Source organism: Nothoprocta perdicaria, unplaced genomic scaffold (assembly GCF_003342845.1).
Source record: "Nothoprocta perdicaria isolate Ctin4 unplaced genomic scaffold, notPer1 scaffold_27, whole genome shotgun sequence".
NCBI classification, from domain to species: domain Eukaryota; kingdom Metazoa; phylum Chordata; class Aves; order Tinamiformes; family Tinamidae; genus Nothoprocta; species Nothoprocta perdicaria.
Window position 1 is genome coordinate 365,577 of NW_020455499.1, and position 27,836 is coordinate 393,412.

The window sequence follows — 27,836 nt, forward strand, 5'->3', positions numbered from 1 at the left end:
CACAGAGGATCTCCATTTACTGTGGAGGTAAATCTTTTTTTCACATTCCTTACCAGTTTGGGGGGGAAATACTGCTAAATGTCTCTCGCTGGCCACAGAGAAATAACAAGCTCTCAAGTTCAAGTGTGTGTGCTTGTTCCTTGGCGAGCAGTGTAATCACACGTAGGAGTCTTGTTACTCCTTCTGGGCTTCTCCACCACGTTGCCGATTGATAATGCAGTGCAGTAATATTAACACACGCCTGTTCAGAAGGGTGCTGCATACTTTGGGGTCTTTGAGTTTAGTTCCTCTGAAGAGCTTTTTCTTGGGCTGCCTGAAAAGATTTTTGGCTGCGCTTCAGCCTGGTAAGAAGGCAGCTGCTCAACTTCTGACACAAATGAAGGAAATTGATGGTATGCCATCTTCAAAATTCCCTCTGCCTGGCAGGCAGAGCTAGATCGAGTGCTAGGAGCCGTTTGGAGTCTCTTTTTTTTCTTTTCTTTTTTTTTTTCTTTCTTTTTAATGTTAATTGGGACAGGATTGGGGGAGGAGATGGGGCAGATCATGGAATCATTATGGTTGGAAAAGGCCTTCGAGATCATCGAGTCCAACCATAAAGCCATCAACAGCCTGCCTGCTAAACCCCATCCCTAAGGGCCTCATCTACACGTTTCTTGAGCACTATCGGGGATGGCAACTCCACCATTTTCCTGTAGAAATTTTTCCTAATATCTAACCTACATGTGCTAATCTAATATGAGTATACTCGGAGGAAAGCAAAAATAGTACCGAGCTCACATCCATATAAACAAAGCCTTCCTCTCTAAATCCTGATATTTTATTAGATTTCTTTCTTAGTAAAGTAAATGAAACTTAGTAAAGTCAATGAAAAGTAGAACTGAGAGTTGGTTAAAATAAATCAAAAAAACAAACAAAAAAAAAAAAAAAAACCAAAAAAAACCCCCAACCCTCTTCAAGAATCAAATACTTGTTGGATTAAGGGAATATGGGAATTTGGTTTTTGTCAGGCTGAGCTTTCCTAGCATGGACCTTTCCTTGGCATCCCCTCCAAGGGGGACTTGCCTTGCTGGTTCGGCGGAGCTGCCCGCTCAGAAACTGCAGCTCGCTCCTGGAGTTTCTCAGGCAACTGTGAGAATATCGCCATCAAAAATAACCCTGCAAACGAGGACTGAGAGCTAGAACTGAAATGAAATATATTGCTTTAAATAGCCTGGGAAAGTTGTTGCCTCCCTCTGTACTTTTTCAAAGCCTGTAATGATGTGCTCTGATTCCTCACCATAAATCTGGACTTGGATAAATTCAGAGATTTCATCTGTGTAGAGCTGCAAATTGCTGAGGTATTAATACCTGAATATTTTTTGGCACACTCTTAAGTCAACAGGCAAAAGGTTTCTGAATAAAAGCCCTAAAATCACCGTATGAATTATTAACTGTTCCCTATTACCTTTGAATTATAAATGCATTGAGGAATGGGAAGGGCCATTGAAGAGTTTCAGTCTCTGGTTCTTTAAAAATGTAATCCAAATCATTGGAGCAGTGTACAAATCTTTTACTAAAGATAAAGATGAGTCCCTACTTTTGTATTAATTAGAGGATATGTTCAATCTCCAGGATTAAAAATCTTGTTACTAACTGAAGTCAGGAAAGTGATTTATTACTGAAGCAAAATAGAAGGCATTCTGCTGCCCATAACTGTACTTTTTGTGAAGTTTTGTACTCTTGTGTTTGAATGCAATCTTAGAAATCCTTCAATTTTTTTTTCTGAGAATTACAGAGTTTTACTGTGGTCTGTAGCTGAGCTTTAGGAACTTTAGGAAAACATGCTTGGACCAAATTTATAAATAACGAGATCAATCTTTGCACTAGTAAATTAAGGTGAAAATTACTTTATCTGATTAGAGAGTATGCAAAAATTTAGGATTTTATAAAAAAGAATAAAAATTAAGCCCATGCTTTTTGATAAACACAGACTAAAAAAAAATGCTAATATTGTAAACTGAGCTTCTAACTGTAGATATTTTTAGGGATTCTTCATATATCAGTTAGACTGACATTTCTTTTCTTGATAAATAAATACAGTGTAGTCTCAGTTTGCAGTGATGAAAAATGATCAGCTCAATGACTTTATTTCCATAAACACTGTCTGACGTAGGAAGGTAGATTTAGAAAGTATGTATAACATTTCTGTCCTTACCATACCTTAAGCAGGTCAGTTATTTTGTAGAAGTGGTAGGCCACTACATGGGTATCTCACACGTGAGTAAATGTCTTAAATTACTGAGTTATGCCCAACATAAGTTCCAATACTATTTATGTTGCGTGCTACAACGTAGCTGGGAGATAATACTGCATTTACGTATGTCGTAGCAGCTGCGGAAAAACTGGGTTATACACACTTGCATATAAAGATGAGGCATTAAATGATGCCATCAATTCCTGCAAGCCTGCAGAAATAGCTTTTCTCTTCTAATAGCCATGCCTGGATGGCTCCCAAGGCTGAGTGCTGGTTTTGCACATCCCACAGGAAGTTTGGATTCTCTCCTACACCGGGGGTGGAAAGTGCCTGGTATTATCGTGACAGGTGCATTAAGTATTGAAACGTAAGCCTTTCCCTGAGCTGGGGTGGCATATGGCCTGCCCTGGGCTCTGCTCCAGAGGCGTGTTTGGGGAGAAATTGTCTATCTTGAGGTAAAGAAGCCTTTCTGGAAATAGGCTTCTTCAAAAAATTGGCAGCTTGTCAGATGTTGAAAATGTTAGAAGTAGTCAAGAGAGAGATGCAAGAGCGAACGGAGGAAGGAAAGCAGTTAGAAGGGCATAATGTGCTGTAAAGGCACGGGAGAGATGTGTTGTGCAGCATCGTGGGCATTTAAGGAGGGATTCATGTGACCTTTTTCAAAGGTGTGAGATATTTAATTTTGTTGGACAGTTTTATCCCTTTTATTCTCGGCTCACTGTTCTACTTCCACTACTACTACTAGATCGAGTGCAGCGGTACTTACTGCACTGAACAACTTCAGATTCCACTCAATAATTTCAAAATTTCAAGGTATTTAAAACATAATCAGACAGGACACTTCCATCTTCTCCATCTTAGGATCTATATCGTCAAAAAGCTAATGGAAAATATTGTGTATGTGCAGTGCAGAGATGCTCACTAACCTCAGTGTGCTTTTTCCCGTGGCTTAGATGGAGAAAGCTATTCCTAGTGAAAGAGGGAAATTTCCAGGTTCCCAGTGACCTAGCAGTCACTTCAGTACATATGGGACTGTCAGTGTGCCCCATAGCCCTTGGCTATGGGCAGAAGCAGCATCTGCCCTATATGTTAAATAGCTGTGTCTTCAACTCGAGAGATGTCCCAGCACATCAGAAATGATGGGAAATATTGGTGGGATTCATCCTTCTGTTTGTGCTTGGCCTATGCTAATCAAACTAAATGATTTCAGGAGGAATGGCAGAATGAGAAAAATGTCACCAAATCATCTTTTAAAAAGCTCACTTAAATACTCGGGATCATCAAGAGAACAAGAACTTACTTTCTCCAGAATTTTTTTTTTTTTTTTCCTTGTTTGCACATAAGTGTTGTTATGTTTTCATTCCTATCTGGAAGGTGCAATCTTTATCTTGTAGCTTTATGAAACAACAACGAAACTGGTGATAACGAACACCTTAAACATCTTCTGATGTTCAGCATGAAACCTTTAAGATCTTGTTTTATCACCTGGGTGTAGGACAGAAGAGTTTCCTTATGTAAATCCAGCACACACCAAGGTCTGCTCAGTCTGAACGCTTCCTGCATTTCTCCTAATTTCAAAGGATGAGTTTACATTTGGGTTAGGACTGGATTGTCCACATTCATGTGCTTTGCTCTTCCGCAGTAGAAACCCCCCTGAAATGGGTGCAGTGGGGAAGTCAAGTCCTTGGCACCAATTTTGCCCCTCTGAGATGCTCTTCTTGGCCACTGGCTCTTGCTAATGTAGACGGAGCTGAAGTTGTTCCTCGTGTCACATATTGTGAATGACAAAGCATGAATGAGACAAGATGATTTTCAAGTAGATCAGCGTACACGCTAAATGGCATAACTGCTCACTTCTGAGCTTCTGTGCTTTTTATTTTTCAAGTGTTGACACTCAGCGCTATGGCTGGTGTCTAATTAAAATTTGCTCAAAATATTGCATTCTGGATTTCATCTGCTAGACTGGTTTTTCTCTTCAGAGATCTTTGAGTTTATATTCATGATATTGCTTGAGTTTCTTTATTTTTACTCTATTTTATTGGAACTGAATTGTAATTTATTTTTAAATATTATTGAAAAATCTATTTGATTTTGAAAATCTGTGAAAAAGCCAGCTGCTTTAAAAGGAATAGAAAAAAAAAAAAAATGCAGTGCTAAATCTGAACCCAAATAGCACGTCTGACTTACTGCTATCAAACTGATGAGTTTGGATTGGGATCTAATTTCTGGCTTATATACATTATTAGATCTCCATGTCTCTCCTACCGTGGAATACCAAGAATACTTCAATGATTTGACATTTCTTTCAAAAAGTACGATTATAATATAACGCTTCTATGGAATATGTATCACACTAGTCCTTTGTTATAGACGGCGATAAATTTGACACAGCTTGGATCAGAGCTGCGTATTTGCCTTTTTTTTCTTTCAAAATCTTGCCTGATAAGACTCATAAGATTGGTGACATACTGGAAAGAGGCTCAGCTCTCAAAGCAGTGCTGTGGTTGCACGTATTTATGTAGCTGTGCGTTTATTTATGTAGATAAGCAGGCAAATATACACAAATGCATATTTTATATGTGGAGGTATGTAAAGATAAAAAGTTTTCAGATGTGAGGTTGTGTTAGTGAGAATGGTGGGATAGCTGGAGGCCTGGAGAGGTAGAACTGAGCTACCTGTGTGATAATCCCCGAAATACTGTGGTGATCGTAAAGAGAGAGCTACGAAGAGCTTGACACTGAGAGGCAATCAAAATATGTATTTTTTTTTTTCCAATAAAGTTAATACTGTGCTTTAACAGAGCACTCAAGACAAGGTCTGGCCCCTTTGGGTTGGCTGTGGCGTGTTATGAGAAGGCCTCTTCTTTAGGCTGGACTTCTAGGCCTTGAACTGGGTCTTAAGGCTACGAACGGTTCTTTTCTTGACTTATCTCACAGCAGTGCAATGATCTCTGAAACCAGGTAAGAGAAATTGAAGAATGAAAAGGGTTTTTTGTTTTGTTTTTAGGTAGAATTATTGGTAGATAATGTGTGTAATGTCCAGGCTGACATTGTGTCTTTCTCCCAAATTCTTCGCCTATAATTGTACAAACTCTGGCATACACTAATACACTCTTGTGTAAAGCCAGCCTATGTCAGCAACGGAGTGCAAATCTTGACTGAAAAACCCTCTATGCTCAAAAGCATTTAAACATGTTTTGAGATAAGGACTCCTATGGAGAACTTAACCAGATTAAGTGGTTAAATCCTGTTGATTTCTTATGGGAAAGCGATCTTTACGTCTAATATTACTTATCTGCATTAGTTGGAGGCTAGGGACTGTACAAATCTATCACTGTTTAATGTACTTAAATACAAATGCCTTCTGCTTCTGCAAATATTCTCAGGTAGCTTTTGAATATAAGAATCGGTATAATTGTCCAGATTCTCTTGACCAACACTTTTTCCCCTCTCTAGTTTAATGTTTTGGCTAGAAAAGGCATGAGAGAGATTTGTGTTTCTCTTTGTTAGTGGGTAAACAAGAGGAAGGAGAGACGAATAGTAGCCTAATAGTCAGGTTGTTCTTCCTGCACAGCTGGGGAGGGTCCTTCTTGTCGGGCTCAGGACTCAACTGGTGTAAAAGGAAAAAATAACAAATCATAAGCATAGGATTCTTCATAAAACAGAACTGGTTTTCTTTGAGGCGTTCAAACACAAAACTGCTTTATCTATGTTCCAGCCCCTATTGCTACCTGGGACTGGGCCACTGCTGCGTAGGGGTGAACTGATATTTAGGAATCCCACAATCTTCCAGACAGACGGTGTTTTAGAAGCTTCCCACTAGTTCTAGAGTTTCCACCTCTGAAGGCTGCAGCCTTCAACATGGCATCATGTTTTGGCTCTTGGAGTTGCCGCATATGAGTCAATTTAAGAATATATTTGCTTAGAAATACTTTTTTTTTTTTGAACAAATCAAACCCAAAAAGAATAAAAGTAATATTATTTCTAGTAATAAACTCTGGTTTTGTGTGCAGGCCAGTTTGCTTTACTGTCTGAACAGCCCAAGAGTTTTCTACATTTACTAGGATGGTTCAGAAACCGGGAGCCTGATTCAGCCTTGACTTGTCTTGGCATTATTAGATGCTTCCATCAAAGTCCTTTGGATCTATTACTTTGGTGTGAAGTTACAAGAGAGGCAGAGCCAATGAGTATTACACAGAAGCTCAGAGGCCTCTGGCAGCAGGGTAACTGCTATATTCTGACACTAGATTTATCAGAACAGCCCGTATGTATTATTTACACCCAATATTAGGCTTCATCTACCAATGCCAGCAACTGCAACCCTTGGATTTTATTAGCACCACATATGTTATTTACTTTGAAGAAGTTCCATGAAAAAATAATTGAAGCTATAAAATCAGTTTTGAAATAAGTAGATCCTAATATGAGATAAACGATGAACTACAGATGAAGTTCAGACCGGCTCCCTGTTAGATCAAGGCAAAATTTCTGCTGGAGGTTTGATTGTTAATGCAGCACAGCAGGGAGTTTTTAGGATATCACCTCAATCTCTGTATGGCAGTTGAGTCATCCCGAGTTTCTGGGGTCTCATTGCTGAGGTTGTCTGGTCTTTGGGGTATTGCAGCTCTTCATGTATAGGCGTATTTACTTAAATACTCTTACCTCTTTTTCTTGTTCAAATAGTTTCCCCCCTGTCCATTTCCTGTTGCTTTCTTTGTGTAATTGTAGAAGCTAGTGTTTTCGATTTGATTTTAAACATATATTTTTTCAAGAATGAAGTTATATAATTTTGCCATTGCTACTCATTGTTATTCCTACAGATCCTCTCAGTAGGTATTCAGCACCATTTTCAGCACCATTTTTGATATGTCATCTGGGCAAATTAAGTTTATATCTGAACGGAACAAGAAGTGCAGTGACAAGGGGTCAGATGGGAAAGGGTAGAATCTGGCAACAACTGAGTTCTGTTCCCAAATGTTCACATACATTTGGCTATATGGATATATATATATATATATATATATGCTGCATGGATACATTTACAGGTTTGCATCTGTGGCTTATGTGATACCTTTTCTGGGGGAAAATACTCTGCACCAAATCACAAATTGCCCAGGGCAGGCAGCCGGCAATCCCCAGATAGAGGGGGTTGGAGCTCCCAAAACGCTTTGACCGTGTTGTTCTCTTCCTGCCCAAAGCTGCCCTCTTTGCAAGGATTTGCTAGCGCAGCTGTGATTACTGCGGTCGTGAAAAATTCATGGCCCTGGATGGTATCTCTGTGCAAAAGTCTGTGGTGTGGCCGTGGCTGCCCTGACCCTGGTGCTCCTGTCGGCTTCGCTTACGCCGCTAAAGGCTGATGCTCCCAGACCAGCAGAAAAAGACCTTCCATAAGCATATGCTGCGGCTGCTTTGGGGGCCCTGCATATGGAGCTACACGAGTGTGCAGAGACTTTCTCGTGTAGATGAGGCAGAATTTGTATTGCAAGGATGTTTTTCTAGAAGTGGTGCACTTGGACTTTGTCAAGGTGTAGTTTTGCTGGTACTGGTATTCTTGGTTGCCCCATTTTTTCATCACTTATTGCTGTTGAGGCCAATTATTTCTTGATCCACAGATACACATGGGATGGTGAAAATTCAGAGTAGCTTGGTTTCATACAGGAGGATGCAGCTTGGGCATCATCTCTGCTCTCTCCTATGGTTCCCCAAGACAACGAAGTGCACCTGCAAGCTTAGCCATGAATATGCAGTCCTCTGGGACACCTAGAAGCCCAGTAACAGCATAAGGGCTTTGGAAAGGGTTAGAAAAAGGACTTGGGATAGTATGATTTTATGTGGATTTTATGTTTCTGTTCTATCCTTTATATATACATATATATATATATACACACATATTTTATAAAACTGATTATGTGGCCTGATAGAGTTTGGGTATCAAACTTTTGCTTTTCAGAGGAAAAAGGGTCTATTTCCAGTCAAAATACCCATTCTTCTTGTTTGTTGGAGAGCTTAAATTTCCCAGCTCTAAATTCAGAGTGCTGCTTTCTTCCTTGGCCGTGCTGGGAGCCAAAAGCCGGGGAATTGCAGTGGGGAGAAGTAGATGAGTCACTTGTTGCTTTAGCACAGGAGAGAGGGGAAGTGCAGAGCTGAAAACAAACCCAGAAGGATAAGTCACTGTGGCCCATTCTGCAAGGCTCTGTTCCCGTTTTGAGGTTAATTCCCTTCCCCGCCGTGCGGCTACAAATAGGCCTGTGGGAGATTTTCCTTTAGGTACCCAAATCTGATTGTTAACGAGAGTTCAGCATCCTAATGAAATCTTCACTTTCTATTTGTTTGAAGTTGCTTGATAGTTTATTTTACATTAATATTGACATTATTATTCTTACGTCCTAGTAATGAGGCAAATCGGGGAGCAGGATCTGAGATTCAGTTTGAGATTCCCCAGGCTGAGATAAGGAGAAAACCATCTGAATTTACAGGAAGGGAATGAATAATGTTTTAAACATTGTTCCATCCTTCTTAGAGAGCCTGGGTAAACTTAAACAGTATTGGAAATGACAGCTAAGATTAAAGCAGGTCATCTTTTCTAAACATTTGCACAACATCTCCATTTCCCTGGCACTTGGTGATGGAGCAAGCGCCGAGGGAAGCTCAGTTAAAGGAGAGCTCTGCTCTGGGCAGCCGCTTACTCGCTCTGTTGATGAAAAATCCCCTTTCTTTAGAAAAGTGAGTCAGGCAAAGCGCAGCCCGGTCTGGATATCCTCCTGGGCTGTTAGCAGTCACTACTGCCACATTTATTATGTTTACAAACCTTTCCAGGCACTGTTGTGAACTGCACTGGAGAAGTGATGCCTGAGAAGGGTCCTGGTTGCAGGTGACTGTGGATGTGGGACTGAGCTGGTTCCAGCGTAAACTGTAAGAAAACTTGGGAAAAATTATGTTCTAAATCTATAGCTGGGGAAGGAATAGCATTAAAAAAGGCCAGAGAATATCAGAAAAAAAAAAAAGGGGAAAAAAGATATGTTTATTATTAATTATATCCACTCTCAAATTAAATTGCAGTTAAGCAAAGAATACAGAAAACAGTATTAAGCACAATAGAAAATTCTAATTACCAAGAAAAACAAATGTATGTGTCTGTAAGTGTAATTAGAGGAGTGCTGTATTTGCTGAGCTTTCGGGTGACTTGCATGTCTGCAGTTTGGTAATTGACCCAGTTCCTCACTTGTTTCTCCCTTTCTCGTTTCTCGTGGATGCTGTGGAGCTGTGCAGGGAGAAGGGAGCTCAGGGTGCTGGCGTGGCCGACCTGCCGTCCCCGCGGTCGCGTGCCAGCAGTGCGCTGGGTAACGCTTTCCCAATCACCTTTGATCCCCATCAGTCTGCTTTCTGCTGCCTCTTGCTCACAATATCTCAATTATCTAAAATATCTAACCAAATCTCAATATTCAGCAACGTGGAAAAGCTTTACGACAACCACAGAGGGTTTATAGTGAAATGGGAGGTGTAACCAAATCCTGGTCTGCCTACGGGTTGAGAGTAAGTGTGAAGCAGTAATCGAGACTCCTTTTTTTCCAGTTTTCTTGAGTACGTTTTCAAGATTAAGACTATTTGCAGCTAGAGTAGCAGGTAGTAATAAGAAAATTAATAATAATAAGTAAATTAAGTAATAATAATAATAAAAAGTAATAGAAGGGAGGCAGATAGCTGTTACTACCCACAAGTTTTTCCTGTTTTGGTAGGGCACTAAGGTGGTGAAAGACAGCACAATTTTTCTGCTCTGTCCTTTAAGCTGAGCTGTTGTAGATAAAGTGGAATAAAACCAGCTAGAAGAGCTGCTAGTTAATGTTTAATGAGGAGGACTGGTTTGAGCGCCCATTCCAGAGCTGCTGATTGCATCTGAGCAGTAAAAGGCAAGAGGCAGTGAGTGCTCTATGGAGATCAGAGTCCTGCAATAATCTCCTAAAAAAAATATTGCCTGGCATTAGGGAATGAACTTTGCATTTAAATAAAATAAGTAAAACAGGTAGGCTCATCAGTTTACTGAAGATTTCTCATAGGAGCGTGACTTAATGGGCAACCAGTGAGAAATCACTGCTTAAATGGAAGTTGCAGTAAGATTTATATCCTATGAAGGATTGTTTATAGTTATTGAAGGATAGTTTATAGTTATTGTATAACTGAGTGATGTATTTTCTTTTTACTTTGACCATTTGTTTTCTTATGAATAAGCACCTTAATTGTAATTTCCTTTTTTTTCTTTTTTTTTTTGCAGTGGTGAGCTATTCAATGGTGTGCCAGCTTTAAAGTAAATTTAAGCAGATTTCATACCTATTTATTAAAGCAGATTTAGCCTTAAATATTTTTTAGGCAAAAAAAAAAAAAGGAGCATTAAGATGATACCTTGTATGTGAGCCTGCCAGAACAGTTCAAAAATAATAAATGATGGTGAGAACACCAGAGCCCACTGGTGTCTTTCAAAGGGCCTAGGGCAGAAGCAGTTTTGGGGTATGGAGTTTGGAGGAAAGCAAAGGATGGAGCTTAAGTGGGAACATACAATCTTGCACTTTAAGCCTCTCCTCAGTACTGAGGAATGTTTCCTAGTTCTCCAGTCGGGTTAGTGATAGTATCATTCCTTGCTTTCCATGTCCAAGATTTACTATTTTCATTGATTTTCTGATTTCATTGTTAAACTTCTTGATTTTCTAAAGCTCAGAGAAAGCTGCCAGCTGTCTTGGGACATCACCCTGAGCCATGGAAATCTGAATGATTCATTATGCTCCAAAGAGTGAGCTCAAAGCTTGAAACTCATTTCAGATTCTTAGTAAAAGACGTAGATTAGGAGGGATCTCAGTTTCCATCTCCCAGCTAGCTGCCAGACTTCTCCTCTCCTCTGGTTCTTATGCCCCTCTTCAACATAATGCACTAAGTAACATGACTAATACTTATCATGTGTTGTTTGTCCTTTTGGGTCTCTATAGGGGGAGAAATATGTGCGTTGGTTTAGTATTTTTTTTTTCCCTCATTTGATGAAACTAAATATTTCTTGGAGATAGTAAGAACAGACGTGACAGTATGGTTTGGGTCTGGCATGGGCTTTACTTCCCAAGAGAGTTCATTGCATTCGTGGGCTACGTGCAAGAAAACATTATTCTGGTCACTGCTAGAATGAGCTTTATCTTTACCTCCCAGTGCGGAGACTTTGGAGAACTTATAGACCACATTTGGTGGGTTTTGCAGTCTCCCGTTCCTCTCTCGCATTAACTCGTAGACCTTGACCTCTCTCCATCGCGTTCAGGAACCTGCATATGTCTTAATGTGCCTTCTGTGCAAATTATTCTTGTTAGTTCAGCATGTCTCTAATAATCAGTCTCTGTAATTTGGTTTTCTCCATTCATTGATTGCCCCAAATATGATTTCGCAATGCAAAGATCCCCTAGTCATAACTACAAAAATGACAGGCAGTTCTTTTTGTAATCTCCATATTTGACGCATGAAAGAAGGCTAAATTCCTGTTTGAATAAACAACATAATAAGGTTATTGAGAATAAGACCATTACTATATAAAATTATGTCTAAGTGGCAGATATAATTAACATTGGATTGTAATTACACTAATTACAAGTCACATTAAGATACTCCAGTAATGACAAAGTGAGCACCCTATAATTGAATGGAATAAGCAGGGAAACATGCTGCTCACACTAATTACCTAAATGAGCTAATATGTCTTCAGAGTGACAGTCATGCTCAGTGTTATTACACAGGCAAGACAATTTGGTAAGTTAAAAAAAAAAAAATTCTAATTTCCTTCCTTCCTTCTCTTCAGGACCTATTTCAAATCATCAGCAGCTTTAGAATTTCTCTCTTAAGCCAAAAATAGAGAGATCCCACGGTTTAGGCCTTTTCCAGTTTTATTCACCAAAATGCAATTTTCAGGGTTACACTACGATTTTGGAGTGTTCCTGCTGCTTTAAAAGTAAAATTTGGCTTGTTCTGTGTTTATTGGTAGGCTCCTTTGACAAGCCAATCCGCTGTGATTTCTTCACTTGTCTCAATTTGAAACAAACAAAATAATGTAACTTTAGCTTAGCACACTCTATGGCATAAAACATACTTATTTTGTTGGCTCCAGAGTAACAAATATGGCTTATAACAGTCTGGCTCCAGTTGTGCCCTTGAGAGTGGTAAAATTTGAATTATTCAAGGCAATTAGTAGGAGCATTGCAGTGGAACTCAAATTTCAGCCTGAGCGTCTAAGAATAAAAACTAATATAAGAATAGGAATTCTACATATTGTGGAAAAAATGCATAGCACTTTTTTTTTTCGTTAAACACCTCCAGCTGTCTGGGGCTCTGAGCTGGGAGGGAAAAGAACAGAACAATTTAAAATAGTTTGCTAAGACAAATAAATAAATAAATTCAATGCACTTCATCAGGTTGTCTATACTTTAACCTTATCTGCATGCATTATTATTATTATTATTATTATTACATTTTTACTTCATGTGCAGTTTGATTCTTAGGGAACCATTGCACCAATAATTCTCATCCTTCTGGTGATAGCCAAAAATGAGAAGCATATGGTTTCTTAGCAGTATTTCTGCATTCTGTTGTTTATTTTTATCTCGGGGCGTGGGAGGTTCACTCGCAGAGCAGCTCAGCGCTAGCACTTTGATGAACCCTTTCCCTGTCACCAGGGAAGCCATGAGACTTAAAGAGCATTTGGTTGAGCATGAGGAGCTGCTTCAGTGGGATGTTGCCCTCAAATATAAAGATAAGGCAAAACTGCTTGTCGGAAAGGTAACATATGGGTGTCTTGGCGGCTCTTCCTCCCCTGTAGGGAGAGAAGATGAGAAGGAGGGTGTCTGGGCCTTGCAAGTGAAGGTCAGACTGCAGGAAGAAAAACATGGCCAAGTTGGGATGGGATCAAGAAGATGAAGAAGCAATACTGGTTTTTTTTGAGGTTATGAAGAGGGATAAGAGATGCGCAGTCTTCATATCCTTGCAAAGCAGTTTTTCAGTGGAATGGAGGAAGTCCGAGGGGAGGAATGTGGAGGGAAGCAGTCTGCAATGCAGTTAAGGGAAGGCACACCAGAGAGAGAGAGAGAGGTGGGAAACCATCTCCTGGGAAGTCCAAAATAAGGAGAAAAGGGGCCACCAGGCAGTGGGGTGGGCATTGCCAGCAGCAAGGAGGACATTTTGAGATGGCAGAGGCTAAATACATGTTTGTATCATGACGGGAAGGAAGAGAAGAGCAAGTGTTAAGGGTATATGCAAGGAGGAGGGAAGGAAGGAGGAATCGGGAGCGTTAGGAGAGGGGCTGAAATGGAGCGAGATCACTGAGGAAATCAGAAAGTTTGAGGAAGAGAAGAAAACTCCTTCTATATTTCTTTCCCTTGGCTTTAAAGAAACTATACAGACTGAGCTTCCATACAGACATCTCTAACCTAGGCAGTGGAAAGTTCATTTGGCCTCCAAAATTTGAGGGAACCTTGGATCATCCTTTATAATTCTTATGCATTTGAAATGGGAGCAAAGGCTGAAGTCACAGATCTGTTTAAACTTTTCATCTGTAGTAATCTGGATTCTTTGTCCCCTATTTCCTGATTATTTATTCATTTAGGGATTTATTAATGATAGAATTATGTAAATTCTTCCTTGTGAAAGTGTCAAAGTTGGCATAGGTTATAACACTCCACACTATCTATGATCTTGGCTAATCATATGTAATCAGCTATATTAGAAAAAGAATAAAATTATGTCTGAATTTCTGCTAGGAGGAGCTAGGTTGATTTGTTAATCTTCTGCAAGCGTGATGCAGACATATATTCTGTGTCTTGTAAAATGACACTCTGTATAAATGAATTCCTTATTTGAACAGATAAATTAACAGGTTTTTTTTTTGCCAATATGCATAAATCCTTTAATAAGAAGACCTCCAGTAGATAAAGTCTTCAGACTGAAAGTATTATCCCCTAAAAAGTTACCTGAGAATTTGGATTCCACAGAAAAATGTGATTTAAATTCACAAAACTATCAAACGAATAATTTTAACAGATTCTCAGCTCTTCTTAAACAGATGACTGTGTGTTTGCAACTGAATGTTTGATAAATGAAAAGAGACAAAATGTTCTACTTTTCAGCACATTTTTATCCGCAGCTGGTGCACAGACTGAGACCGAGTGTATGTTAGCTTTAGCTGTGATTTTTCAAGTTGAGGTTTACTATATTTAGTCCTACATATATTTAGAATTGATGGAAGTAAATTTTTTAACTTTCAAAAATGTTGTTGAATGGAGAGCCGTTGGTCCAACTGAAAAATATTCGTGGTCCTCCTTGATCCTCCCCTGTTCCTATCAGTGGAGAGACCTTGGTGCTGTGTAGACTTTTACTGTCTCCAGAGATCCCAGCTTTGCTCCGTGAGAGGTTTTCCTGGTTCCTAATGGGCATCATGAAGCAACCATGGGATGTGTTCCTTGGTTTCCCAAACACGACATCCTACACCCAGCTGCATGGCATTTTAGGCACCAGGCTTTAATAAGTTTGAAACAGAAGGTGCACAGTCGTTTACTAGGATTAGCTATGATACTTGTACATTTAGGATGAAAAGGCACCTGGGGATTTGCCTAGTCACTTCTATAATAGTTAATATGTTAGAAAATATTTGACTTGGCAGATACTTTTCAAATATATTTCTCTAAATGGGTGTTTGCCTAACTAGTGTAATAAAAAGGGCAATTTTATATTCACGTTCCTATTCAGTAGGTGTGACTCGGCTTCCACACCTGCTGAAACATTCCTTGAGTCATCACAGTAATTAAGAACATACCTAATTTCACGTACATGCTTTATATATTCCCTGTTAAACATATTCTTTTTTCTTTCTTTTTTTTTTTTTTTTTTTACAGAAATGACAGTTATATTATTTAGCTAGCACCTTGCTGAGAGGCTGGGCAATAGTCTTTCAAAGTACTGCCTGTGTTCCCGACTGCAAAATGGGATAATGTTCCACTTCTTGTTCTTTGTGTCCCAACATTGGCATCAATGTTGCAGAGGTCGTCAGCTTTTGGTAAACGCTTTGCAAGTTCTGCTTGGTAAGAACCTCATGATAAAGCTGTCGAACAACAGGAAAAAAAGTTCTTTGAATGACTATCAAGTAAACAGCTCAAGGCTCTTGCCATGCTAATCGAAAAACCAAAGTTAATATAGTTGTTATTCGGAAGAGTAATTAATTCAGTTAGGCAAAAGCGTAGTTCGCAGCCAGTTGAGATAAATAACACACACTAAAAAAAGAATAACTTGCTCTAATTTGATTATGTCAGCAAAAGCACAGAACTGCAGCACCAAATAGGAGAGATTTGAAGCCTCCGCTACACCCAGCTCCCAAAGAAAGGTGCTAACGCTGCCTGGCCTTGGGTCACCCTCTCAACTAACACATTGCTCCGTCACGTAGCATCGCAACTGCACTTTCTGTGTTGCAGAAGTAGAGGGAAACTTCTCCTTCCATGCATCCTTGCAAATGTTCAGCCCTGTAGCGAGGGCGCTAAGGGATGTTAAGCCAATAAAACTCTCGTTTCACCGAGGACACGGATGAAGGAAGTGGTGGCCAGCAGTCCATGGCCTTGGCGAGCTGGCGCATCTGAATGGCATTTGGCGGTATAAACAACAGTCCTCTCGGTTTACTCTGTAATTAGATCTCCTTGATGAGTCCCGTCTTTCACATGCCACAAATATTTATGACTTGTAAAGAATATGATACCCAATCACAAAACGGGCCTTTTGGGTTAGCGTGGAAAAGGCTGGACATCTGAGAATGACAAGCTTGGGAGATGACATTTTCTTTGTGCAACAGAAACATTTTAGTAGCGCCAAATGTCTTCTCAAACCAACCCAAACCCTTGATTGAAGAAGGCCAGCTTTTGTTTAGAGTTTTACTGGGAGAGGTGGTCGCTCTTGCAAGCTCTGTGATGTGGAAGCAAAGAGGTAGTGGGCATCTAGATGTACAACTTTCTACATCATGGAGAAGCCAGAGCCACAGGGATGGAAATTCTGTGTTTCTCAGCCAAATGCAAGTTTAATATTCCCTTGCTGTTGGATATTTTTGGTGATTTGGTGGAGTTAAGTCTTGAATCAATGTGAATCCTGCAGAAGGATGGCGCTGGGAAAGTGCCGGTCAGTGTTTATTGCACATCTGAGGTGAAGCAAAAGTGATTTCATTGCATCTTTTCTTGACCGTGTTGAATCTGGGGCTGGTTGAGGACTTCCTCTTGGGAAAATTGCAAGTAGCCTCAGAGGTGCCTCTCAGCTTCTTCTGAATACCGAATAACAGAGGATTCCTGAGCTGAAAATGTGTGTTTTAGAGGCATTTTGTTTTCTGCTGGCACAAGACATAGGCTTATCTCAAGGTTATTTTCCTAATGTTTTTTATTTCTGTTTTTGTTCTTAAGTTCCCCAGAAGGCTAAGTTTTAGCAGTAGTTTGCTGCTGCTGGTGGCCTGTTCTTTTCTTCCCAGTTTGCTGGAGCCGAGTGAGGCTATCAAATCTGTACAAAGTTTTTGGCCAGTCTGTAGCGAGCTCTAGGTGCCACTCTTTTGTACAGTCCGCCCACTGGATTCAGCATGGATTCAGTACAGATGTGACCTTGGCAAGTATTTTTTTCTGAAATCTGCTTCAATGACTTTAGCAATAAACTTAAAATCATAATTCAGTGATTTTGGTTATTTTAAAATGGTAATATACAGTTTACAATTTAAATTTTTGCTCGTATAGAATGAAGTGTGGTCAGCTTCTGTGCTAGCTCTGGAAGCTAGATCTGTGTTGCACAGGCTAGAAAAGGTATTTGCATTGAAAGGGTTTCAAGCTGATATATTGTCATCATGGACATACAGAGGTCTGGGCAATCTACAATCAGAAATCTAAGTTTCAAAAGCTAAAATATTTTGGGGATCGAGATTGTCGAGGGTGATTTTAACAAAGATATCCAGTATCAGGCTAATAGAATGAGACAAAAGTGCTGTCAATGTGAAATGAAACACTTATTAGGGCTGCTGCATAAAATGGTACTGGCAGCATCTTCCTTTCTGCCATGTAATGTAGTTTCTTAATTACAACCACACTCTAAATGACTAGTCTTTGGGAATTGGAAGGAGTTCATATAAGCACTTACATTATCAGGAAATATAAACAGTTCATTTATTTGGAGGACAGCTACCATGCTCCTATTATCATTTTTTGATGGACACTCGCACTGTATCAATCCACTCAAAATTCAAAATTGTTCTTTTGTGCAAGGACTGGATGGCAAAACACTCTAATTTAATTTATTATAATGTCTTTAAAACAATGATGTTTGTTTCTTAAATGAATATTTTATATGTTGTGTTTAATTAAAATAAAAGTCTGCCACTGATCTAGGAAACACAAAACAGACTTGAGTTCGTATTTATGAAGTGTAACAATATTGGCAAGAAACAACTTATCTTGTTTATGAGACATGCCTCCCATTACTGCTACAGATTGCAGACGCTTTATTGCTGAGCTTTACATGGTTTACAATTCAACAAATGTAGCGAGACTGTCATCATGAAAATAGGCCTATAACGTACGTTTGGAGGTTTTTGTTTTTAAGGATAGTATTTACAGATCAAAATGTGTTTCTGATAATTCTGTACCCTGGAATATTTCTTGCTTTTACATCTGTAGGAAGACAGTGTCACCCTAGGGAATATTCTTCCAAAAACAAAAGGGACGTTGAGGTGAAATTTTGGCATCTCTGTCAAAATTACCTCTAAATGACAAAGCTTGGCTTGACTTCTTGGACAGGGGGATGGGGTTAAATTAGTCTGAGAAGAGTGACTTCAAATGATCAAATTCTAGAATTGTCCATGAATATTGACGTTATTAACTGAGCTCTTTGGCTGGAGGACGTTGCCCCTGTCCATCCCTTGGCCGTCCATGGGTTTGAGGCTGCAAGCTGAACCCAGAGCAACCTTCCTGCTGCACCCTGCCCTGGCTTCACAGCTATTTCTAGCTGTTGTGACTCAAAACCTTGGTGTTTATCATTAAAGAATCTGATGACATTAGGCATCCCCAATATCTAGATGTTTAGTTACAACTCACTACTGGGAGTGTCTGCACTTCTAACAGTGTCAACCAGGTGCTGCTCGCTCAACTGCTGAAGTTTTTATACAAGATTTTTTTTTTTTTTTTCTTTCCTCAAATCCACATTTCCTTCATGGAGACAAAATAACAAGGAGGAAAACCGAGTAGGTGCAAGCTAAAAAAGGGTGCAAACCTCCGAGCACTGCAGTGCATGACTGTTCGTTCGAGACCTCGTGCCCATCATCATGTCAGCTCCTCTTCATTTCTTCCCGAGCAAGTTCCACACTTCTGGCTTTCCTTGCAAGGTTTATCAGACTGCTCCAAACCCAGAGATTCATTATCCTTTGACATATTCATTTTTCACATAACAATATTTTGACCAATTTAATCATCTACACAGAGAGTGTGGAAGTCTTGGCAGCTACTTGGCATAGATTCCCCAAAAGACCAGATACGCTTCTGAAATGTTGGAGGAGAAGTGGTGATATATAATTTGCTTATTAATCATAGAGGAGAACCAAGCAGAATAATGTGTCTGCTCCTCATTTTTCTATCCCCAGTTTCTTTTCTGTCTGAATATCTGAGGCGCTTGGGGTAGAAACTTGTAAATTCTTATTTTATATTTAGTTGGTTTCATGTCTTCTTTAAAAAGCAAAAGGGTTTCTTAAATAGTGTGTGTTTAGTTTATGTATTATTTTTGTATTTACTTATGTGTTTTTTAGTGTTATATACATTCATTACATACTCAGTACTTTTTCTACCTTTATAATTTTATGCCTGATATACCTAAGTCTTAGCTGTGTAACTATTGGACATTTTTTTCAGCTATTATGCACTACTCCCATGCTTTTTTTCATGTTCCTTGGAAAAAATACTTATCTGTGCACTAAAGCAAATTATGTGATTTTTTGTCTTCATTAGTCATTATGACATTGGTGCTGTTTTAACACCTGGTAGTTTAAATTTAGAATATTTTTGCTGAAGCAAATAAGATTATTTGAGATAGATTCCTCTTGGTAGTAAAGCTATGAGAGTTTGAGCTTTTATTAGGTAGAGTCAAATGCCTTTTCCATGTGAAATGGGAGGTGGTGTGAAATGGCACAGCATGGAGAAAAGGAGATATTATGTGTTCTCTGATGTCTATACAGACGACTATGTATCGGTGCAGAAAGTGATTATTCTAACATATTTCCTACCCATATGTTTATTCCTCCTTCCTTACAAGATGGCAGCTTGCATGCAATGAAAAAAATGTGCAATAGGCTTAGATCAGTCGGTGTGGAAATGCAGGGAGGATTTTAAGCAGAGGTGATCTTAATATTGGCCTGTAGGAGAGCTGAATGCATTTCTATGCTCTGCATAAAATTCTTCAGTACTAGGTCTCAGATTTAGAAGAAGTGGCCAAAACAGCATTCTGGACTAAAGGCAGGCAAGTGAGTCGTTGCATCTGTCAAGAAAATATAAAAGAAAAAAAAAAGGAGGTGAGACTATTGCAAAGACTGGCAGGTGCTCTGTAATTTTTTCTCTCTCTAACTAGCTGTAGCTTCTGGAGTGAGATGGGAAAGTACCAAAAATTGGAGTGCTGTGCTGAGATTTCTAAGCCGTCTTCCTTTGGCTCTTGCTAGTGTCAGGGAATGCAAATACAATCAAGGTAATAAACGTTTTTCAGATATGTATGGGACAAAGTTATTTCACTTCTGTAGCTGAAGAGGCCATATTGTGAATATAGGAGTTCCTACAGATATTAGTTATTTATGTCAAAATGCGAAGAATATATTTGTAAATAGAATATATTTGTGAACATTGCTCATTCACTACAGAGATTAGCTTTTTAAATTTACAGTAGGTTATATAATAAAGAAGAATGAAATCCTTAATACTCAACTAAATGTTGCTGCCTAGGGAGAAATTTAAAACATAGGTGTACGGTTTTGTGTTGCAGACACTCAAAGAATATTTAGTTCTTAGCTTATATATCCCACATAACTGAAGTGACTAGACTTTATTCCCTTGACTAGCAGGTGGACATCGGAAAGATGCTATTTTAAGAAGAACAGCAGAAATTTTAAGGATTAGCTAAGAGTCGACTCTCCAGCCACAAAGCCCATTTCCACTCTGTGTCCTTCAAGTGCATCTCCTACCCCAGCCTTCTTGTGACGGTAGAACTCCTACGGCCACCTCTTGAAATTTCCATGTGAAGCTGCCTTGCTTTCATATTGACTGCTAGAACTACAAGAGCAACGAAGCTTTTATGCAGGGAGAATTTAGAAAAAAGAAAGGTCCTGTGCAGTCGAGCTGTTCCCTTGGCACCTAGAGTCAATCCTACTAATCGGTTCAGACCTTTGACAGCTTGTCCACCTGCATAGCTTGGTTGCTCGGTGCTGCTGAGTTGACTTCCACTGCATTGCACATATAATTATTTACTAAAGGATTCTTCACCCAGCTTTCTAAATCCTTATGCCTGGTTCTAACTCATTTTGCAGTTCTGAGGTTCTGGTGGGCGTTTTGATACACCTGGACTGTAGATTAAGTGCTGCAGGTGATTCTTAACATTTTATTAACGTAAATAGTGGCCTGCCCTAATTTTTGAACATAAAATTGCATTTGAGTTTGGCAAGTGCAAAATACTTATTGAGGAAATTGCCTTGAAATGTCATTTCGAATGTTGGCAAAAAAAGAAAAAAAAAAAAAAGTTTTGCTTTGATAAGCTGCCAAGAACAGTGCATACTCTGGATAATATTTACATCTCAAATGCAGAACTTAATAATAAGCAAGCCCTCCCAATTTATCCTGTCAGCAACACTTACAAGTGTGCTGAAGCTACTGTAGCACACTATCATGCTTCCTAATGACTACAATTCATCATGTGAAGCTATCAGCCTGAAAATAAAATATTGCTGTGCAGTATGGAGATTGATAGCCATGACCTGCTTATTTATTCCATTGGAAAAGGGGGAAAAAAAAAAGAATGGAAAAGATTAATTTTTTAAAGCTGATAACACCATGATAACTGATTTGAAATTTGCCATTTTCTTTTCTACTCTTCTGTATAATGTGGCTGCAGCATGGACAGACAAAGAAAATTCAGTGTTACGTTATCATGCAAAAACTAGTTTTGCATTGTTTTTCCTTTCACATATTTTTCAGCACATTAGATTTCTAAAGCAGTGTCATCACTCTTTGAAAATTAATCTACCTGTCAACTCACACCCCTTAGCCCTTTAAGTCTCAGTCTTTCTCAAACTTTGAAAAACCCGGAATTCTGTAATGAAAACAGTGCTTTGAAATCAGAGGAAAGGTGGTTGAACAAAGCATGGAAACAGACAATCTATCTTTTGGAATAAATAAATCGGATCAAGTCAGATTTTTTCCCTAGGTTTCCACCTAAGGAGAACCTGAGCGAACCACGTTCCCAAGTCTTTCACTTGGAAAGTTTCTGTTGTCTAAATTTAATAATGCAGTTTGAGGCTTTGAACCTTCTTGAGTCTTGCCATTAAAAATGGAATTTATAAAGATAAAAATGATTTTAAAAACTTCAGACTTAAACTGTAGGTGAGACCTCAAAAGCAACTGAGAAATGGGCCCAGGGGGATGATGTTTGGACAGGGCAGACTGGCTGCCCCCGTGCATCTGCCCCCAGGTTTTGTGGCCCAGGCCACAGGAACCATTTTTTAATACATCATCCTGAGTTCCAATTACAGCAATCTTATTTGCTTCCAAATTTGGTCACTATGGATACAACCACTCAAAAGTAATCTCGACTTTGGAGGAAAAAAAAGACCTTAATGTCCTCCCGTGAAAGCAAGAAAGCACTGAGACATTTCTGAGTATCTGTATTTGTTAAATTCCAAATTGCCTTTCGAAAAATACTGGTATAAACTCCTTGGGAATTAGAAGAAATGTATTTCAGAGAGCACATTTTAAAGCAATTTTATGTTGAAAGGAGTCCTAAAACTCTGGCCTTTTGTTCTTTGTCATAGAGGCGAAAGCGAAGAGAAGCCACTGCTCATCCTTGGGTTAAGTGATCGGAATAAAGAACATTTTCTGATCTTTATTCTGCCTGAGCTTTCACTAACTGTAATGTAACTCGACGTGTTTTCTTTACAGATGAAAATTCAAAGGCCAAATTCTGTTTGTACAACGCCACTGTAATCTGTGGAGCTGGTTAAGAGGTAATTTGTTTCAGAATGTTTTAACTCTAGTGGCAAGTGCAGAAATGGTTTGTAGGCTTTTAATCTCTTAATTCTCACTTGCCTTCAAATTTGGAAATGACTAAATAGTCTAATAATAAGGAACAGAATCAAAGTCAGTGAAATAATAGCTATACTTAAGAAAAAAAAAAGAAGACAGCTTAATATGTTTCAGATATTTTTCTATTAAAGCTATGACTGAGATTTGGCAGGGTGAGTTTGTAGTGTTAGGACTTGTGTCATGCCTAATGTTCCATCTTGAATCAGTTTTCACACCAGTCAAGTGATGTCATAAAAATTTCGTGCTCTTTTCCAAATCTTGGGCAACTAGATCCAAAGCCACATGCTGCGAAAATAAAAATACTGAAAAAAGTGCAGTTAAAAGGAATTGTGATCAAATTATCATTAAGAAAATGCCATTTCTATATATCATAATTATAAAAAAGAACAAAGTCTTCTGTTTCAGAAACATGAGAAGATGTCTCTAGGGAACCTGGTGATTTCTGCCCTTTCTAGCTAGTGCCAAGGAGATTTTCTGTGCTTCCTTAGGGATTCTTGCCTTTCACGTGCTGGACATATTCTCTTTGGAGCTGGAATATTTCATGCCTGGTTTCCCTGGGGAGCTTCGCATCCGTAGAAGCTCTTGGTGACATTTCCATTTATGTCCCCCAGGAGTCCTTGCTTCATGCTTTGTTCTTTGTCTGCTCATAGTTCTTATTCCCGTAAGGAGCCGTCCTTTCTGCTCAGGCAGTTTCCAGGAGGAGAGGAGAGGGTTATGCAGGGCAGCTAGAGGATCCACGGAGCTGCATTTACTGCAATTAAATCTGCCCCAAGTTCTGTCTCCTTAACTCAGACAGGCCAAATGACAGCAGACGGTTTTCCATCTTTGTAAAAGTCTTCCTGACTTTGAAAAGTGGTTTGGATTGACTTCATATTAAAATTTTATCTGATGTTCCTCATTAGCACCTTAAATAGATGGAGATAATTCCTCTAAGCCCATCTCTGGAAGAGATGGGAGAACTTGGGTCCATTCCCCAGATCTGTATTGTGTGGTCTTACACAAGTTGCTCCATCATGCTGATCCTCATGTTACCTAATGCTCTTCTTGACTGTGCTGTGTGTTGTCTGAGTGCCCAATATATTCATTATAATTAGGAAATTTAATATTCTGAGGAGCCAACCCCAGTTGAGACAGAAGTTTACAATATGGAAAGTTATTTTTGCATTCCGCACTACTTATTGTAGCAACCAGTCATAACTGGCAGGAACTATGATCCAACTAATTACTGTAAATATTTACAAGACAGTCATAACCACTGTGACTGAAATCCCCACATGTAAAAATAATGTCAGTGGTATTTAAGAAAAATATCTGAATAAATCAAATTCAAAGACATGCATGTTCATCTATCTGTTAACTTCATGGTCCCACATAAAGACATTGCCACATCTCATTTCTTATGTATTTTATGTGTTTCTGACAGCAAATGAATATGTCCTGGAATAGCAAATAGACGGATTAACTTTTTTTTCCAGCTATATTTCAGGACACTCATTGACTGTAGATGATTTTACATTGTAAGCTAATGTTGCCATAGAAGTGTATTCCATTAATAATTTGAGAAAATATTTAAGACATTAATTGAATAGACAGCATGCTGTGTTACCATCATCTCTAACAACAAGGGATAGCTCTAATAGTTTAAATGAGCAGTTTTACATTGGAAGAAACTCTCTAGAGGGGGATTTGCTCCCCAAATGATGGCTGTGGGCAACTGCACGGTTTGTAGACATTTAGAGATGAGAATCAAATATATGTGTTTTCATCTTTGAATTACATTCTATCGTATTTTTAAAGTATTTTCTTCATAACGGAATAGAGTCTAATCTTTGCTGGTACTGGAATTGTACCGTTCTAAGAATTGTACAATTCTGAACTAAATCTGCACAAATTTTTGCCCTGAGAAATCTCATATGAAGATGTGACTTCTGCCCTTCTGTACCAGGGAGGCTCCTCTAAGACATTTAAATTTGTTTCCATGGTTGTACATACAAAACAATTAAATTAATTGTATCAGTGTTAATTCATTGGTGAATCTTTTTATCACTGATATATCTTATAGATGTTATAAATGTTCTATGTTATATATATGTTAAAGATATGTAAACATATCTTTATATAGGTTTTAACATATATATGTTTTAACATAAAGACATGTGTGCGCGCGTGTATATATATATATAAAATTTGGAACTTGCCTTCATTTTTTTTATATATATATATATAAATATAAAAAATGAAGGCAAGTTCCAAATTTATGTCAGTTAAAAATAAATGATTCCAACATGTCCAGTCAAAGATTTGTTGTAAGCAGAAACTATCGCTCCCAGGACTGACTTGCATTTTAATTTGACTTTCCTGCTACAAAGAGGAGCCTTTGTTTGCACTCAGGAAGAGCACCTGTGGAATCCTTAAACATTTTGGGGCATGTTTCAAAAGCTCATCTTTGTGGCAAAGATTTAATCTATCAAAGTGGTATAAATAATGTAGACATAGCCTTAGGTGTCACTTCTTCCCCTTGCAGGCCAGAAGATATCAGAAGGATTGCTCTGCTGCCGTTTAAAATATTGCCTAGGCATAGCACTGTTGGGATTCTGTGCTTTCCTTGAATTATAGGCAGCTAACTCGTTATTACTGATTATTTATAAGGTCCAAAGTGACACATGGAAACTGCCAGGTTCCTGATGAGCTTAAAAACATATACAGCAAAATAATGTCTTATTAAAAAAGAAATAGTCAAAAGTATACCTTTGCAAGTAATTAAAAAAAAATTCCTCAGCAGTAGTTAGCTGATTTGTTTCATGTATGACATGCCATTTGATGAATATTTCTTGAAAAATAAATCTTCAAGACAAAGACGCGTCAGGTTCTCAATGAATTTACATAAAATACTTGCTTTTTTTTTTTTTGTCAATTGAATATGATCACATCTAAATAGTCTTCCTAGTCTGCACCACCTCTGTGCTCCTGCCTGTTGCTTTGCTGGGTAGCTGCCCTGCGCCAAGACCAATAGAGTCAGTGCCCTGCTTCACAACTGCTTAGTTGTCTGTCTTAAGGGCAAGTGTCACCACCTCTTCCCTTTAGAAAGAAATGGAATATTTAAACAGAGAAAATGTGTTGTCCTGTTAGTGTTGGGAAGAAAGTTGAAAAGGGCGCAAATAGAAGAAGGAAAATAAAAATAATTATTAAGAACCAATCAATCAAGATATCTTGGTGGGGGATCCTTCTTTAGGTTTTAGGTGGATTTTTAAGGAAGATTTGAGGGTTTCTGCTACTAACAGCCGCTTGCTTTGGTACTGAGCAGGGCTGATTTCAGGAGAAGTGGGGAATGAAGCAGCTTTTCATGAGAACCAGCTCAAGGCAGACTGACAGGGAGGAGAACCAAGCCTTGTGGCCATGGCACCTGGTGGGAATGAGCAGGACATTAAGAGGGATTAATAGGAAATGAGTTTCCCTCCTGCTGCTGCTGTCCACCAGTATGGAGAGCCTGCCTCCATCTTTTCAACGTCTTTTACTCTTTTCCCTTTATTTTTCAATCTTTCCACGTGTTTTTCTCTTCTTAAAGTTTGTTTCTGTCTGGACAGCTTTCATCTTTTCCTTTAGATATCAAGCTACAGAACGCAAGATAAAAAATAGTTTTATTCATTTGGGAAGAATTCACAAAATATTGACATTTTGGCTGAAAGATTGTTTCCAAAATATATCCCAGAAGAACGTCCAAAGTTTATGTGATCTATTTGCGTCAGAGTGAGTTCTGGATGTAGTTCACAATTCATGTGAGGCACTTGCAGGGTTGGTTAGGTCATTAATTAAAAGAAAAGGAACAACCACACAGCTTTCCTATTTTCATTAAAAAAATCTGTATTTTGATTGTTTTGAAAGATGTCCTTTGGTCAAGACATTGATGTATTGTGAATGTAGATTAATTTAATAAGTGCTAGTTTATTTTTACTGTACAGCACCGTACTTGAATGTGGAAAGGCATTTTTTTTAACCATAACCTAAGCATAGGGAACAACAGTAATTTAAGGGTGAATATTTCATAGGAAACTACTTGGTTATTTATGGTGAAGGTATGGATACAACCAATGAGATACTTCATGGGTACCTTCCTATAGAGGATACACTTATGTATTATACATTTCTTTCACACTTACGCACACATCTGAAAAAATCATTTTAAATTTGAGGACTAGAGTTGAAGAAGTCATGTTTATCAGTTGCTGCTTCGAACAGTTTGAGTTGTGTAAATATAATTCTTTATTGCTATGTATGTATTCAAATGCATTAAAAGGGGCTCCTCAGTTGGGAAATGGGGCTTCAAGGGGGGGTTCAAGATGTCTGGGTTTGCTGGGGATCAGAATGGCCTGCTTGGCAGGCCCACCAGGTGTTGCATTCTGTGTGACAGAGAAAGCCAAGTCTTCAAAGGCTACCGAGATGAAGTAGGGAAGGGTGTTTCGAGGGTGGTGGATGCTTGGGCGTGCCAGCCTACTCTGTATTTCCTTACTCCTGGGATTGCATTGCTGGCCAAAACCGTGTCAACGTGAGCAGCGCAGCGCTGACACTTCCCCTCGTCTCTGCGGCAGGGCCCAGGCGAGACGCAGCAAAGACCTGCTCTTCCTCCGCGTCAGCCTTCAGGACAGCTAAGTCCATGGAGGGGGCCGCTGTCACCTCTCGTTCGCGTCACCTGCCAGGCTGCTGCGGGCGCTTGGAGAGCTGCAGACACAGCACCGGCCTCCGAGGGTCTGCACCAGGAGACAAGGGCCTCGCCACCATGCCTGATTGCTCAAAGGTTCAGCTCTGTTTTAATGAGAGGCCAAACCTGCAGCTGAAACTTTTGTCCGTGCAGAGCTCCGTGATGTGCTGCGCAAATGGTTCTGGTGTCTAATCACTTCTTTGTTAAATGTAATTCCACTGTTAGTGTTGCAGTATAGTGTTTTCCACAACAGTACCCTCAAAACCTGCAGGGTGAAGGTCAGGAAGTCAGAGAGCAGCCAAACAAGCCAATATGCAGCATTGATGTCGCAGGTTGGACAAGTGGTTCTTTGTGTGTCTTTTGAAGCTTGAAATTAATTCTTTGAAAACGTTCACCCAGATCTTCAGTGGCAGAGAAGAACTCACAATACAAAGGGGAAAGGGAGAAGAAAAAAAAAGAAAAGTGATATTTTTGCTTCCAGAACCATGTCTGGACCTCTTATGTCTTTTAGACCTGACCCAGAAGCTTTTGCATGCCTAACAGCAATGGCTTAAGATTAT

The 27,836-nt window shown here is 39.2% G+C and overlaps 1 long non-coding RNA gene across 1 annotated transcript; it reads left to right on the forward strand.

Annotated features, from left to right (window-relative positions):
* Positions 1-27,204, forward strand: LOC112948573. The gene is made up of 3 exons (XR_003249649.1): positions 1-27; positions 9,049-9,144; positions 27,167-27,204. It is a non-coding gene; the product is annotated as an uncharacterized LOC112948573 (long non-coding RNA).
* Positions 27,205-27,836: the final 632 nt, after the last annotated feature.